This window comes from Microcaecilia unicolor, chromosome 10, assembly GCF_901765095.1.
Source record: "Microcaecilia unicolor chromosome 10, aMicUni1.1, whole genome shotgun sequence".
NCBI classification, from domain to species: domain Eukaryota; kingdom Metazoa; phylum Chordata; class Amphibia; order Gymnophiona; family Siphonopidae; genus Microcaecilia; species Microcaecilia unicolor.
Genome location: NC_044040.1, coordinates 112,983,077 through 112,995,118, shown reverse-complemented (window position 1 = coordinate 112,995,118; position 12,042 = coordinate 112,983,077). Strand labels below are relative to the sequence as shown.

Genomic DNA, 12,042 nt, shown 5'->3' with positions numbered 1-12,042 from the left:
ACAACTTTTTATTTTCACCCTCAAATGTCATACCCACCTCCCTGGCAGCAGTATGCAGGTCACTGGAGCAGTTATTAGGGGGTGCAGTGGACTTCAGGCAGGTGGACCCAGGCCCATCCCCCCCCCCACCTGTTACACTTGTGCTGGTAAATGGGAGCCCTCCACACCGCCCCCCAAACCCACTGTACCCACATGTAGGTGCCCCCCTTCACCCCTTAGGGCTATAGTAATGGTGTAGACTTGTGGGCAGTGGGTTTTGAGGGGGATTTGGGGGGCTCAACACACAAGGGAAGGGTGCTATGCAACTGGGAGCTCTTTTACCTTTTTTTTTTTGTTTTTGTAAAAGTGCCCCCTAGGGTGGCCGGTTGGTGTCCTGGCATGTGAGGGGGACTAGTGCACTACGAATCCTGGCCCCTCCCACGAACAAATGCCTTGGATTTATTCGTTTTTGAGCTGGGCGCTTTCATTTTCCATTATCACTGACAAACAAAAACGCCCAGCTCACAAATTGTCGAATAAAACATGGACGTCTATTTTTTTCGAAAATACGGTTCGGTCCGCCCCTTCACGGACCCGTTCTCGGAGATAAACGCCCATGGAGATAGACGTTTTCGTTCAATTATGCCCCTCTCTATGTTCCAACCATCCCCCTTCTATCTTTGAGACGCTGGGAAGGGAGTCATACTCATGGCACCAGAAGTTACCATCTCCAAGGTCACAAAACAAAGAACTCTTCTTACCCATGCACTGTACTGTATGGGAGGAGAATTGGTCCAGGCTATCACAGAGAGAGGTCTGGAAAGAACGGGGAGAGAGTGGGAGAAGAAAGTTAGTCGGAGACCCTCGGAGGAGTACCTGTGAAGGAACTGAGAAATCCAGCAAGGCTCGGGGTGAGCTACAGACTGTATGATACCAACCTTGTGACCTGCATAACTGGTGCAAATACCTGTGGCAGAGATATTGGCTCTGAGAACCAAAGGAGAGACTGGAACCTGTGTGTTTGCTGAGAAAGACCTGCACTACATAAGACACAGACAGCTGAGATAGCGTCTGGGGAGATTCTGCTCTGGTCTTATCTGAAGCCGTCATCAGGACAGCGTGGTAAGATCACAGTGATATATTTCCTGGTCTGGGGTTAGGCAGTGGTTTTATCTAAGTACGACTGGTTTATGTCAGCTCTTGGTAAGGGACAGCTGCTAATGTGTACTTTGCATAAGATGTGATAAGTTTTCATAAGGATCATTAGGATATCATTTATACTGTTCTAATCATTACTGTACGTAGACTCAGGATAATCAAAGTGTAGTTAGACAATATATTTTGTTAGTGTGCCTATCAGTAAGAGATATTATATTGCATATAAGCTATTGCAGAGTGTCTATTTTTCTACCTGTAATAAATAATATACAATTATCATCTGTGACGTGGCTTTGGTTTTTTTTTTGGCGAAGAACAAAACACTGGCAGGGTGCCAGCACAAGGTTTCTTTATAATATTTCCCCTAGACTTAGCGGAAACCTTGTAATAAGTTTTATCAGGGAATAATTATTGCCCTAATTACTTATTTTCACCCTACAGTGACCAATGACCAAAAGAGTAAAAGGAAGAAGACATAAAGGAAATATTAATGTTAATTAGAAGACAAAGATGATCAGACAAGGATAGGGGAAAGAACGTCAATTGGAGACTAAGGAAGAGGTAGCTGTATGCAAAATGACAAGGTCCAACGTATGTCCAGCGGAATGAGTAGGGAATTGAATATACTGGTGAAGATTAAGGTCAATTAGTAAGAAAAATAGGCAGATTGCTGGTGAGACGGAGAATCAATATGGGTATTGAAATTGCCTAAGTTAATGAGGATAGAAAAAGTTTGTGGTGAGATCCACGATACTTTGGTACATTAGATTCCATTCCTCAGATCTAAGTGAAGGGGACAACAAAAAAGAGCAATATGTAATGCCTAGAAAATTGAGAGAGAGAGTTTGCTTGATGCTGGCATCATGCTGTTTGTTGGTTATCTCGGGGGATTGTCAAAGATAATCTGGGGGATAAGTGTTGAGTTTTGAATACTACAGTACTTTATTGCAACATGAAAAGATATTGCAAGACTACTCTAAACTAGTTGAAGAATATTTTCAGTTTAATTTGAATGGGGAAAAATCACTAATAATGGTCTGAGATGCCTTTAAGGCATTTTCCAGGGGCTTTTTTTAAAGGCTGGGTATCACAGTTGAAAAGACAAAGGCAATTACAAATTGACCAATATAGGGCCCATATAGTAGAGTATGAGCAAGAACATAAGTGCTCTGAGTCTCATAGATCTTTGAGGCACTTGTACGCTGCTAGACAATAGCTACAACATTTGCAAGAGTAAGATTATGATTTCTTCCTTCTGAGGCATAATCAGCGTTATTGAGAATAGAGCAATAAGGTGGGCTGTCTGTTGGCTTTCCAATTACAAAAGCAACAGGCAGAGAGGCATATTAGCAAGTTGAAGTCTTCTAGTAGTGAACTATTAACTTCTGCTTCTGAGATTAGGAAACGTTTTGCCTTGTTTTTGGTGGCGCTTTATGATAAAGATTCACAAATTACACATGCAGCCACTGAGCAATACCTGAGTAATTTATCCTTACTGCTGGTCAAAGAAACAAAGTACATAAGTAATGCCACACTGGGAAAAGACCAAGGGTCCATCGAGCCCAGCATCCTGTCCACAACAGCGGCCAATCCAGGCCATGGGCAACTGGCAAGCTTCCCAAACGTACAAACATTCCATACATGTTATTCCTGGAACTGTGGATTTTTCCCAAGTCCATTTAGTAGCGGTTTATGGACTTGTCCTTTAGGAAACCGTCTAACCCCCTTTTAAACTCTACCAAGCTAACCGCCTTCACCACGTTCTCCGGCAACGAATTCCAGAGTTTAATTACGCGTTGGGTGAAGAAAAATTTTCTCCGATTTGTTTTAAATTTACTACACTGTAGTTTCATCGCATGCCCCCTAGTCCTAGTATTTTTGGAAAGCGTGAACAGACGCTTCACATCCACCTGTTCCACTCCACTCATTATTTTATATACCTCTATCATGTCTCCCCTCAGCCGTCTCTTCTCCAAGCTGAAAAGCCCTAGCCTCCTTAGTCTTTCTTCATAGGGAAGTCGTCCCATCCCCGCTATCATTTTCGTCACCCTTCGCTGCACTTTTTCTAGTTCCACTATATCTTTCTTGAGATGCGGCGACCAGAATTGAACACAATACTCAAGGTGCGGTCGCATCATGGAGCGATATAACGGCATTATAACATCCTCACACCTGTTTTCCATACCTTTCCTAATAATACCCAACATTCTATTCGCTTTCCGAGCCGCAGCAGCACACTGAGCAGAAGGTTTCAGTGTATTATCGCTGATGACACCCAGATCCCTTTCTTGGTCCGTAACTCCTAACGTGGAACCTTGCATGACGTAGCTATAATTCGGGTTCTTTTTTCCCACATGCATCACCTTGCACTTGCTCACATTAAACATCATCTGCCATTTAGCCGCCCAGTCTCCCAGTCTCGTAAGGTCCTTCTGTAATTTTTCACAATCCTGTCGGGAGTTAACGACTTTGAATAATTTTGTGTCATCAGCTAATTTAAGTACCTCGCTAGTTACTCCCATCTCTAAATCATTTATAAATATATTAAAAAGCAGCAGTCCTAGCACAGACCCCTGAGGAACCCCACTAACTACCCTTCTCCATTGTGAATACTGCCCATTTAACCCCACTCTCTGTTTCCTATCCTTCAACCAGTTTTTAATCCACAATAGGACTTTTCCTCCTATCCCATGACCCTCCAATTTCCTCTGTAGCCTTTCATGAGGTACCTTGTTAAACGCCTTTTGAAAATCCAGATACACAATATCAACCGGCTCCCCTTTGTCCACATGTTTGTTTACTCCTTCAAAGAATTGAAGTAAATTGGTCAGGCAAGATTTCCCCACACAAAAGCTGTGCTGACTCGGTCTCAGTAATCCATATCCTCGATGTGCTCTGTAATTTTGTTTTTAATAATAGCCTCTACCATTTTCCCCAGCACCAACGTCAGACTCACCGGTCTATTGTAATATATGGTAACATATATTAAATGTATTTTTCCTGGAGCTCTGGGGGGGCTGTTCCAGGGTTTTGATGGAGGCTGCTGGCTGGAAAAGGTTTAAAGTTTAGTTTGGGAATTGTTAATGGAGTTAGCTGACGAAAGTGTGAGATGTTTCTTAAATGTGGTTTTATTTATCAAGAAATAAACCATGATTAGGTGGGGATTGTACTTTAAAATGTTCCTTTCTGTTTTGGGTACAAGTCAGGTTAAAATTTACTTTGAAATTCTCTGTATAGGAAGTTTTGCATTTACTTCTATGGGGGAGGGAGATTCTAAACAGATCAGAAAAAAAACAGTCTTTAGCTGACAAGCTGATTGGTTGAGTGAGGTCAGATGTCCCTTCCTCTGGGGGGGGGGGGGGGGGGGGGGAGTTGCCTTGCCAGGCAGAGAGAGCAAGGGAAGTCTGGGAAAGGAAGAAACGTATGGTGTGTGTCTGTGTAAAGTAAGAGGAATAAAAGTATATTTTATGAGTTTAAAGTGAAATAAGTGACATTGGAAAAGGGTACTTTGATATTGAAAGTGAGCTGAGGTGAGTGTGAATGTTCCAGTATAGCACTGAATTTCCAGAGATAAGTGATTTACCATTTTAGGGTGAGAGAGGCTTTGATTTGTGGTGGGAATTGTACTACATGAGAAAGCCTTTAAGGGTGTCAGGAAAAAGTGTGTAAGGATTTTAAGTATGACACAGGGGAAGGACTGAGAAGTGAAGTTGATATTTGGAAAAAGAAGCCATTAAGCTGTGTCTGTGGGAAAGGTGTGTTGTTGTGGTGAGAGTTCTGAGTTCAGTACAGGGTTTGGAATCAGACTGCAGATTAAAGAAAATCCAGCCCTGCTTTTGTATGAGAGTGCTGTATTTTCCAGATTGATCTGATAGCTGTGCAGGGAAATGTTATGTTTATATGTGAAGTCTGTGAGATGGAATTTGAATATGGGATGTGTTACTGTGTAAGATCCCTGAATGGAGTGTAAAAGCTTCCGGCCGCCTTATAGAATAGGGAATTTACAGTGAGAAATAGGCTGTGAAGTGAGTCCCCCTTTAACTTATTTTATTTCAATTAGAGAGTGTGGCCACAGTATTGAGAACTGATTGTCACCAGAGAGGAGTCAGCGCCTGAAAAAGCCAGGGAGTTGTAAGGTTTTTCTTCCCTGATTATTTTCTTTATAAGTGAGGTTTAGGAAGAAGAAATCTGGAGAAATTATCCTCTGAAGGGTTCCGGCTGAGCTCCAACGCAAGAAAGACCTCACCTAAATAAATTCAACCACAGCTAAGTGACATTGGCAAAGGGTGTTGAAGGACATATACGTTTTTTTTGGTTTACAACATTTTAAGAGAAAACTAAAGAACAGAACAACATCAAATATAAAAAATCCATGTTTTCCTGACATGCTTAAGTGTTCTGGGTTCAAGTGAGATCCTTGCACAAACATCCATAATACCCATAAAGACTTAAAGTCTGACATCAATAGCAAGGAAAGAATATAGAAACAAATATCTGATTTTGATAAAAGACAATTTAAATATTTATCTGAAAAGGTTCTTTTCTGCCTTTTTAGGTGATTTTGTTGAAAGAAACAGAAAAAGTTAAGGGTATACATGTAAAACTACATTTGAATGTTGAATATGTTATTGCAGTTCTATTAAGCCACACACTAATTGTGAATTTGAGTTTATTTGAATGAAAATTTGCTTGCATTTGTATTCAATAAAGAAAAAGATAATTTGTAAATCTGAAGGTGCGGTTCTTCCAGTTCAGGAACAAATCCTAAATTTAGCTTCTTTTCCTCCTTTATTCTTTGAGAGTAAAGGACGAGGTTAGTTTATTTGTTCCACTCCCTCAGCTGTGAGTGTGTGTTCCCTGGATATTCGCCACGACTACAACCATCAGGTATCTGGGAGCACATCACTACAGTCCAGCCAAGAGGGGTGGTAACACTATAATTTCCCGGATCTCCCCTGGAACCTTTTTTTAAAATGGGCGTTACATTGGCCACCCTCCAATCTTCCGGTACCACGCTCAATTTTAAGGATAAATTGCATATCACTAGCAGTAGCTCCGCAAGCTCAAGTTTGGCTGATGAAGTATGCACAGAACTAAAATGAGGCAAGACTCCTAGTTTAGACAGCTTGCCTTCTGAATACTATAAGTCCTTTTCTGGCTCTTTCTCCAGTTAGTGTCAAGCTCTTCCTCAGCCCATGATAGAGGTGTGGGTTGCAGTAATTCTTAAGGAAGCAAAAGATAAAACAGAGCATCACTCCTATCATCTCTATACTTAATACTGATGTGAAGGTATTAGCCAAGGTGTAGGCTAACAGACTCAGTCAACATACGCCTCAACTGGTGTATTCTGACCAGATTGGTTTTGTGTTGCACCAATATGTGGCAAATAATGTCCACAGAGCTCTTAATCTGATCAATGTTACACAAGATACTTCCACCCCATCTTGAGTGCTGGCCCTGCAGGCTTTTTATTGTGTTCATTGGAATTTCATGTAACGAGTGCTGACCAAGACTGAAGTGGGTGAGTCCTTTCACAAAGGACTGCTTTACTATATACTTATTCTACCAAAACATACTTGGGAAAAATTAAACTAAATAACCATTCATACATATAATCGTTAATATAATTATTTAAATTTTAGATTGTGCTCAGTCCATATCCATTATACCCATAGCGTTCCCAGGGAAAGCATGTGGTAGTGTTTAGATGGAACCATCATAGCACAGCCTGTGTTCCACCTCCTCAAAATGTATGCGCACACACCTACTGTTACTTATAATGCAACTTACAGTTAATGATGTTTCAAAATTTTTAAAAACAGATCTCATTAAGTCAACTATGCATTCAAACCATAAAGCAGTTAGTTCTTATTATACCCCACAACAAGTAACTGCAGTTATAATATGAATCCTAATTTTAAGTAACACTCACTTGTAAATCTCATACAGCTTGTGGTTACCACTAAATTCTACACATACCACAAATACATACTCAAAAAACCTGATTATGTAAAAAGAAAAACAAAAAATAACTTCCCTTAGGAACCCAGTGTGCTCGTGCAGGTGATTTAAAATTTCATCAAAAGTTCATTCGTGCTCTTCAACACCATCTCACTTTTCCCTTTAACTCAAGCTGAGTTTCGAATGTCTTCCTCAGAAAGGGAACTACAAACATAAATTCACATTAATGATCTAAACATTATTTTCACCCTATACTAGAATATAATTAAATATTTATACAGCTTCAGTTTCAAAACTTAAATTCAATTACTCACATGAATACAATTCATTGTTACCATCAATGTCAGGTACTATCCCTGAGCAGGTAGTGTCTGGAACCCTCCTTGCTCTCCAAACCAAACAGCTGCCCGACACCTTACTCTGTTTAAATACCCAAGGGGAACCTCCCCATTGGTTCCCATGCAGCCAATAAGATTGAGAGAGGGAAAGGGACTCATAATAGCTGGATACACCCAAGATTATTTAAAGGGGCCATTACTCTCAGGGAATTCTGGCCCCACATTTCATAACCATTCAACCTCTCTATTTAAACCCCGGGGGTAAACAGTGTCCCACATATAAATAAACCGTTGTTCCTTCCTAGTCAAAATATCACTCAAATTTCCTCCCCTCTGTAATTTAATTTGAAGGATCACTGTATATTTCAAATCTACAATCTGATGATGAAACTCACTCCAATGCTCACTCAGAGGAGCTTCCCTTTACAGGTACGAATGTTACTAATATGTTCCCCAATGCGTATTTTAATCTTCCTCTTCGTGTGCCCTATATAATAAAGCCCACATGGACACCATATACAGTACACAACTCCAGCTGAATTACAATCAGTCCTGCTATGCATGTAAAAATTTCGATGATTATTATTGGGTACACTAATTTTGTTACCCTCATAAACATGCTGACAGTATATGCAGGATCCACATTTAAAATGTCCCGGTTGATTATGCCATTCCGGACACCGACCAGATAACATCTCTCCCAAATTGCGCCCTCTCTTATACGCAAAACAAGGGCGATCTACCAAGGGTGCATGTACTTGAAGAACATGCCAGTGTTTACATATTAATTGTCGGATCAAGCTGGACATATTTGAAAAAGGAAGTACACAAACCAGAGGATATGGATTGTCTTGATCCTTAGATTGTAATAGCCATTGACGTTCCGCATTGGAAGCCCTTTTATAAGCCTTCCGGATAACCTTGTCGGGATATCCACGCTGATAAAAGCGCTGGCACATAGCTGCTGCTTGTATTTTGTAATCTTTCTTATCTGTGCAGATGCATTTTAATCGCAAAAACTGACCGGAAGGAATATTATCCCGTAAGTGTCTGGGATGAAAACTTGAGTATTGGAGCACCATATTGCTATCAGTCTCTTTCCTGTAAATTGAAGTACATAATTTTCCTTCCTGTAACATAATACTCACATCAAGAAAGCTGATAACAGAAGAATGCCAAGTAGCTGTAAATCTCATATGTGCATTCGCACTATTGAGAAACGACACAAATCGCTGGAAATCTTCCTCAGTTCCATCCCAAATAATGAGGATGTCGTCAATATAACGCTTCCATACCAAAACCTTACCTATCATAGGGGCAGTATATACATATTCATTTTCAAAGTTAGTCATGTAAAGGCAAGCAATAGACGGAGCTACTGTAGCGCCCATGGCCACTCCCTTGATCTGATGGTAATATGTATCTTCAAAACAAAAATAGTTATTTTTGACGACAAGCTCACTCATATGGTTCAATAACAGAATTTTCTCATGTGAAAGACGCAAAGGTGATAAATATTTACCTATAATCCCCAACGCGTCTGACTGAGGAATGTTCGTGTACAAAGCCACTACATCTAAGGTGGCTAAAAGTACTGATTTGGTAGTAGGGATGCTCCGTCTGAGCATTGGAGTGAGTTTCATCATCAGATTGTAGATTTGAAATATACAGTGATCCTTCAAATTAAATTACAGAGGGGAGGAAATTTGAGTGATATTTTGACTAGGAAGGAACAACGGTTTATTTATATGTGGGACACTGTTTACCCCCGGGGTTTAAATAGAGAGGTTGAATGGTTATGAAATGTGGGGCCAGAATTCCCTGAGAGTAATGGCCCCTTTAAATAATCTTGGGTGTATCCAGCTATTATGAGTCCCTTTCCCTCTCTCAATCTTATTGGCTGCATGGGAACCAATGGGGAGGTTCCCCTTGGGTATTTAAACAGAGTAAGGTGTCGGGCAGCTGTTTGGTTTGGAGAGCAAGGAGGGTTCCAGACACTACCTTCTCAGGGATAGTACCTGACATTGATAGTAACAATGAATTGTATTCATGTGAGTAATTGAATTTAAGTTTTGAAACTGAAGCTGTATAAATATTTAATTATATTCTAGTATAGGGTGAAAATAATGTTTAGATCATTAATGTGAATTTATGTTTGTAGTTCCCTTTCTGAGGAAGACATTCGAAACTCAGCTTGAGTTAAAGGGAAAAGTGAGATGGTGTTGAAGAGCACGAATGAACTTTTGATGAAATTTTAAATCACCTGCACGAGCACACTGGGTTCCTAAGGGAAGTTATTTTTTGTTTTTCTTTTTTACATAATCAGGTTTTTTGAGTATGTATTTGTGGTATGTGTAGAATTTAGTGGTAACCACAAGCTGTATGAGATTTACAAGTGAGTGTTACTTAAAATTAGGATTCATATTATAACTGCAGTTACTTGTTGTGGGGTATAATAAGAACTAACTGCTTTATGGTTTGAATGCATAGTTGACTTAATGAGATCTGTTTTTAAAAATTTTGAAACATCATTAACTGTAAGTTGCATTATAAGTAACAGTAGGTGTGTGCGCATACATTTTGAGGAGGTGGAACACAGGCTGTGCTATGATGGTTCCATCTAAACACTACCACATGCTTTCCCTGGGAACGCTATGGGTGTAATGGATATGGACTGAGCACAATCTAAAATTTAAATAATTATATTAACGATTATATGTATGAATGGTTATTTAGTTTAATTTTTCCCAAGTATGTTTTGGTAGAATATTCATATTTGAGGACTTGGGTAGTCTATATGTTTTTTCTTCCGGTTGAGTAGTGAGTTTACTATATACTTAACCATGAGCCTTTGTCAGAATAAATGGGGCTAATTCTTATATGTTTTCATTGTAGCGGGGGATGAGGCAAGGGTGTCAATTGTCTTCTTCTCTAGTTTGCATTGCTGATGGAACCCCTGGCATGTTCTGTCCATAATAACCTTGACATCAAAGGTATTTCAGTTAGTGAATGGGACTATGAAATAGGACTCTTTGTGGATATTTTACTCACCCTTACAGCTCCTATAACGACTCTCCCTAATTTGCTCGAGACCTTCAAAGAATATGTATTTGTGTCATGCTTTAAAGTTAATATTGCTTTTAGTTTATCCATTTATTTATCCCAACTGACTCTGTACCACGCATCTTGTCCCCATCTAAATATCTGCATTTAGCTATACGGTAAGCATTAGTATCATAGTAATGTTATTTGAATGTTCTAATTGTGTGGTTATTAGATATTCCATCACTATTATGCTTATATCATATTATATATGTTCCATGTGGATATTTTTGATCCCTTTTCATTTGGCTTCAATTTTCTGTTTTCAAGTTTTCCTCTTTCATTGTATTTATATTTATTCTTGTTCATTTTACTATTGTTATGCTGTTAAAATTGTAAGTTTGATGTTAAACTGTACCTACTGTACACCTTCTTGGGTGAATCTCTTCATAAAGGTGGTTAATAAATGCCAATAAATAAATAATATACATACATCTCAGGCTTTGAACATCAATTTGGAAGGGGCCTTAGTGCAACAAGTGTTTCCTTTCAAGTGGACCAGAGACTCCATAAAATATTTGGGTATTCACTTAACCACTTCTCAATCCTCCTTATAGAAGGCAAATTATCTAACTTGGTTTCAATCTAGGAAAAGAAATCCAGAGATCTGGTCCAAATTGACCCTGCCATGGTTTGGGAAAATAGTGTATGCTAAGATGAATATATTGCCTCGATTATTATATTACTTTCAAACTTTGCCTATTGCACTCCCTAGGCAAGACCTGGTGTTTCTTCAGAATTAATTACTGACTTTTATTTGGAGTGGGAAAAAAGCCCAGGATTGCTAGAAAAATGGTTTATGATGGTAAGAGAAAAGGGTTTCCTAATGAACAGCTATATCATCAAGCTGCGCACCTGCGGGCAGCTGTGGAGTGAGATACTGTAGCCTTGGATAAACCATAGATAGCAATAGAGCAGGCACGGAGGGGGGCCTGAGACCTCTGTGAGAACAACTCTGGGATTTCTAGATGTTTTCGGCAGGGTGTCATGGAGAAGTCACTTTTTGCAATTTATACTGTCTAGGTGGGATGCTCAGTTTTCTGGGCATTTTGGTAATGTCTCCTCCCTGACACCAATTGCACATAACAGGCTGTTTCCAGCTCTAATCTCACTTTGTATGCTGAAGACCTGGGTAGGTTTAGGCCTTTGTATATTAAGACAACTTTACAATGAAGGCGATGTTGCCATGTTGCAGCAGGATTATCATACCCCCTCTGGCCATCATTATGACTTTTCTTCAAATCACACATTTCCCTCATTGTAAGGAGAATAAGAATCAATTAGATTGTTTGACTTGTTTGAGGTACAAACCTCTATTAACCTTTAACTTAAATTCTTTATAAAATTCTTCAGAATCAGTGCCCCACAGAACAAGTTTCTGAAAAGATTCCCAACAGGAAATTTAATCTACAACTCAGGGGAGGAATGTTGGATCTTTCAATTAAAATCAGTTCAACCTTTGGGCATGAGTGAATTCATCGAGTGGAACACCATTGTGCAATTC

General features: G+C 39.6%; 1 protein-coding gene across 1 annotated transcript in view; it reads right to left on the bottom strand.

The window, feature by feature from the left end:
• The window catches only part of PPP2R3A (protein phosphatase 2 regulatory subunit B''alpha), a 1,495,967-nt gene that overhangs the window by 690,295 nt on the left and 793,630 nt on the right, over positions 1 to 12,042 (bottom strand).